The sequence below is a fragment of the Piliocolobus tephrosceles genome, chromosome 13, assembly GCF_002776525.5.
Source record: "Piliocolobus tephrosceles isolate RC106 chromosome 13, ASM277652v3, whole genome shotgun sequence".
NCBI lineage: Eukaryota > Metazoa > Chordata > Mammalia > Primates > Cercopithecidae > Piliocolobus > Piliocolobus tephrosceles.
In genome coordinates, this window is record NC_045446.1 from 8,618,471 (window position 1) to 8,624,326 (window position 5,856).

Below are 5,856 nucleotides of genomic sequence, written 5' to 3' on the forward strand. Positions count from 1 at the left end.
TGCGTCGGACGGGGGCGGGGCGCGGGGCCAGGGCGGGGCCTACGTCGGGGCGGAGCAGAACCTGAATTGGGGCGGGGTAGGGCAGAACCTGAGTTGGGGCGGGAAGGGGCGGGGCCAAGTGAGGGGCGAGAGAGGGGAGGTGACCGGACCTAGGGAAGGGTGGGGAGAGGCCGGGGCCAGTCCAGGGGGGCGGGCGATACTATGATCAGTAGTCCGCCGCAGGGTAAGTCTCTTAAAACCCTCCAAGCCTGTGAACCCTTATATCTAAAGGGGCGGGATAATAGAGCCTGCCTTCTAGCGTATTGTAAGGATGAGAGCTTTAGAAGGGACAGACGGATGGGGAAAACGAGGCAAAAAGGGGGAGAGGTAGGGAGACTGACATGCATGAGAGGGCGCAGTGAGGAGTGAGTCAGAGACCCAGAGAGGGAGACTGGCCCCACGCCAGACACTCTTTCCCACCAGCAAGTGGGTGCCTCCAAGCTGCGGGGAGGAGTCGGTACTGATGAAGTGACCAGGAGAGAAGCACGAGGAGACGCCCCAGAGAAAGAGCGTGGGTGAGAGGCAGAGAGTGAATCCAAGGTTCCAAGGAGGTCCAGAACCCCGGGGCAGGGGCGGGCACCCAGGAAATGGAGGAAGGAGAGACTGAGGAGGGAAGAAGAAGTGACCCCAGGGAAGGAGGGGTGGAGAAGGAGCAGCTGGGCAAGTCCGGAAGAGGTCAAAGGCCTGGGAGGGGCCCCTGCTCTCCTGGGCTCAGCTGCCCAGCTCTCAGGCCAACAGGTTGCGTCTCTCGGTGCCTGTGCAGACAGCCATGGAGTGGTGTTAGCTCAATCAGCTCATCACACTGGTGGGGATCCAGCCCCTGAGCTGTGTAGGAGGGGCTGGACAGGCGGTGGTTCCTCTGCAGGTAGGGTATCAGGACCCAGGTGTGGGCGGCAAGCCACCCAGGTGCCAAGGCAAGAGATCGAGGGCACGAGCTGTTCCAGTATAATAAAATATACAAAATAATAGTTATACTTGATATAGATAATAGATATGATTATATATGAATATCATTAATCATTAGTCTATAGCAATTACTCTTTACTCCAATATTATAATAATCCTTGCTCTACAATCATAACCTAGGAAAAACCAGGCCATACAGAGATAGGAGCTGAGGGGACATAGTGAGAAGTGACCAGAAGACAGGAGTGCAAGCCTTCTGTTATGCCTGGGCAGGGCCACCAGAGGGCTCCTTGGTCTAGTGGTAACGCCAGTGTCTGGAGTTACCAAGCGGACCGCGTTACCAAGTGGACTGTGGTCTAGCAGTAGCGTCAGTGTCAAAGAAAAGCACCCGCTACTTAGCCGACCAGGAAAGGGAGACTCTTTCCCTAGAGAAAGGGAGACTCTTTCCCTGGAGGAGCTCAGAGAACACTCTACTCCTCCACCTCTTGTGGAGGGCCTGACATCAGTCAAGCCCGCCCACAGTTATCCAGAGGCCTAACCATCTCCCTGTGATGCTGTGTTTCAGTGGTCACGCTCCTAGTCTGCCTTCATATTCCATCCTGTACACCTGGCTCTGCCTTTTAGATAACAGTAGCAAATTAGTGAAAGTACTAAAAGTCTCTGATATGCAGAAATAATGGCGTAAGCTGTCTGTCTCTCTCTCCTCTCTCTCTCTCTGCCTCAGCTGCCAAACAGGGAAGGGCCTGCTGTCCAGTGGACACGTGACTCGTGTGACCTTACCTATCATTGAGATGGCTCTCACTCCTTACCCTGCCCCTTTGTCTTGTATCCAATAAATATCAGCGCAGCCAGGCATTTGGGGCCACTACCGGTCTCCACGTCTTGGTGGTAGTGGGCCCCCAGGCCCAGCTGTCTTTTCTTTTATCTCTTTGTCTTGTGTCTTTATTTCTACAATCTCTCATCTCCACACACGGGGAGAACACCCACTAAGCCCCATAAGGCTGGACCCTACATCTGGCGCTCCAACGTGGGTTTCTCCCTCGCTGTGTGAAGTTGTGCTTTGAGCCGGGGACTCAGCGGAGGACTTTCGACCACAGATTCCTGAGGATTGCAGTCAGTGAGCTTGGTGGTAAGCTTGGGCACTCAAGAGTATCCCGGGGACACCATGGGACAAGCCAGTACTAAGTACTCGGCTTATTTAAACTTTTAAAAAATCCTCCTGTCTTATCTCAACACAGGGCTGTCCCTGTTCAGCCCTGCTGTGGAGCTCTCAACCTTCCGCCTCTTCGGCCCGATCCCTCTGGGGCCTAGTTTTTCACTTTTCACGCCTGCTTCTCTTTCGGAAACTCAGGCTCCCTTGAAGCCTGGTTCTCTTTAGACAAATCAGCCTCCCTTGAAGCCTGGGTCTCTCTCCATAAATCAGCCTCTCTTGAAGCCTGGGTCTCTTTCGACAAATCGGGCTCCCTTGAAGAAGCTCAGGCTCCCTTGAAGCCTGGTCTGCAGTTACTGTGGCAGCCTGGACTTAAGGCCTATGAAAGATCTGCTCAGCAGGTAATCTCGTCTCATCCTGGTTTACAGGTTCTCAACTCTTTCTCCATTCAAAATTCCAACCTTTTTTCTGCTTCTGATCCGATGGCTACTACGATTGCCACCACTACCCTTGCCGCTCACAAGCAACAAGTTACATACGTTCCTCAAAATGACACTCCTCTTATGAGGGCTATAACACAGGCAAGAGAATATGGGGATCCTGAAGCCTGGCAATTTCCTGTAATTTTATAACCTCCAATACCTGCCATCCCTGCGACACAAAATCAGCCACAGCCCGCTGATCTTGCTCAGCAACCGCGGATCTTGCGGCACCTTCACGCTCCGTGTTAATATCTTGTTTTTCTGCAGTACAACAAGCAGTTGCAACAGCCGGTTTGGTTATAGCTCCAGAAAAAAATCCAGACTTCTTCTCCTTATCACTATTTAGGAATGCAGCTAGAAGACAGGTTATTAAGCCCCCAAAAATCATTGTTCCCCTCACCCGATTACAAGTCCAACAGGTTTTTGCAACCTACATCCCTTGGCAAGTACATTTGACAGGTTTCCCAGGTATAATAGATAATCATTATCCCAATGTAAAACTATTACAGTTCCTTAAATTCACTTCTTGGATCTTACCTAACATTACTAGAAACACTCCATTAGCTGAAGCTGTCACTGTTTTTATTGATGCTTCCTGTAATGGCCAAGTAGCATATACAGGACCTGTGTTCTCAACACAGGAGCTATTTTAGCACAACAGCTGAGCTGATTGCTGTCATGGCTGTTCTTGAAGATTTCCCTGAACCAGTTAACATTGTTTCTGATCCTGCGTATATAGTCAGTGTTGCTCACAACATTGAAACTGCCTTAATCAAATTTCTGCCTGATGATAACCTACTTTTTCTTTTCCAAGGGTCTCAGTCTGTACTCAGAGCAAAGTCTTCTCCTTTCTACATTACTCGCATTAGGGCTCACACACCCCTCCCCAGATCCCTCTTGGCAGCAAATGCCTGAGCTGATACGTTAGTTGCTCCCGTTTTTACAGATGCAGAAAATTTTAATGTTTTAACTCATTATCAATGCTGCGGGACTCAGGAAAAAGTTCCCCCTTACATAGAAACAAGCTAAAACCATTGTATGTCACTGTCCTGCTTGTCAAGTGTTAATTTTACAGCCGCTTCCATTGGAAGTTAATCCTCGAGGCCTTTCCCCCAACGCACACTGACAAATAGACGTAACCCACTTTCCAGCTTTTGGGAGACTTTCTTTTGTACATGTAACAGTGGACACCTTTTCCCACTTCATCTGGGCTACGTGCCAAACAGGAGAAAGTACTGCTCATGTTAAACGACACATGCTTTCCTGTTTCTCAGTTATGGACTGCCCCGTTAAGCTTAAAACTGATAATGGTCCTGGCTATACTATCATTGCCTTTAAAAAGTTCACTCAAACATGGGGCATTAATCACACTACTGGAATTCCCTATAATTCTCAAGGACAAGCACTGGTGGAACAAGCTAATAAATCTCTCAAAGACCAGCTTCGCAAACAAGATAACAAAAAGAAAGGGGATGCCAGTACTCCCCATGCACAGTTAAATTTAGCTCTGTTCAGATTAAATTTTTTAAATCTGGCTAAAAACCAACTTTTCACAGCAGCAGAACAACACTTTACTGGTAATAAATTTGACCCACAAAAAGGCAAGAGAATATGGCAGAAGGACATAACAACTAATAAATGGGAATTAGGCACTCTAATAACATGGGGTGGGGGTTTTGCTTGTGTCTCCCTAGGAAAGGACCAACAAGCTGTTTGGCTTCCCTCCAGTCAGTTGAAATTGTACCATGACTCCAGCCTTGAAGAACCGTCAGAAACAAAAGGCGAACAACCGCCAGAAATTGAAGCGCAAGGCTCGTCGCCTGACTAGTAAAATTTGTAATCTTAACTTCACATCACAGCCTCACCCCACAACTCCTGATACAAAAAATTCCACCCTACCGACATGGGGTCAGATAAAAGTAATTTCCAAAGAGGCTGAGAGACACCTACAGGACAAAGTGATTCCAAAAACTACAGATAATATTATCTTGGCTGCCTTTATGGTAGTTCCTGCAGTGCTAAGTATACCTGGGGCTATAGCAACTCAAAATTATACCTACTGGGCATATGTCCCATTTCCCCTCTTATTCGATCTGTTTCATGGATGGATTCCTCAGTGGAGGTTTATACTATTGACAGTGCATTCATGCCGGTCCCTAATGATGACAGATTTCCAGCGTAACCAGATGAAGAAGGAATGCCTTTTAATGTGTCCATTGGATATAGATTTCCACCATTGTGCATAGGAATTGCACCTGGCTGTTTGGCATGCTCTAATCAAAATTGGATGTGGACTGCAGGCCTCTAGTAATGATTCTTATCAGGTGCATAATGTTTTGAGCAGTAATTCTTTTCAGGTCCTGACTGTTAAAATAAATTCATTTGAGGAACAGAGAATTCTTGTCTCAATAAAACACAATGAAACACAAGGATTGCCACACTGCTTAAAAGACACTATAAAGGGAGCTTTAATAATTCAAAATATTCTATGGAGTGATTGCAATGCTCCAAAAGCAGCAGTGCTACGGAGTCCCACCACAGGTATTGCCATTGACTGGGCCCCAAAAGAGTATTATTGACGAGATTGCTCTGGCCAAAATACCCAATGTTCAGAGTTTAACTATTGATTATGAAGAAGAAGGCTGGCACTCCTATAAAAAGAAGGAATGGGTATCTCCTTACCCGTTCAAATGGTTGGACAAGGGCATCATTCCTCCTAGACCAAAAATGATTCATCCTATAGTTACCCCAGAACATCCTGAATTGTGGAGGTTGGCTGCAGCCATGTCCAGAATTAGATTATGGAATGTAGCTTATCAAAAAATTCTTGCAAATACCAAAGCAAACATGTATAAGATCACTTTAATGTCTGATAGGATGGTACCCATGAGGAGCTGTGTTAAACCACCATATATGTTATTGGTTGGAAACATAATTATCATCCCTGATAGTCAAACTATTGAATGCAATAACTGCAAATTTAGTTTATGTGTATTGATGCTACGTTTGATCCAAAAACACGTGTTCTCCTGGTCAGAGCCAGAGAAGAGGTATGGATACCAGTTTCTTTTTTTTTTTTTTTTGAGACGAAGTCTCGCTCTGTCGCCCAGGCTGGAGTGCAGTGGCGCAATCTCGGCTCACTACAAGCTCCGCCTCCCGGGTTCACGCCATTCTCCTGCCTCAGCCTCCCGAGTAGCTGGGACTACAGGCGCCCGCCATCTCGCCCGGCTAGTTTTTTGTATTTTTAGTAGAGACGGGATTTCACCGTGTAGACCAGGA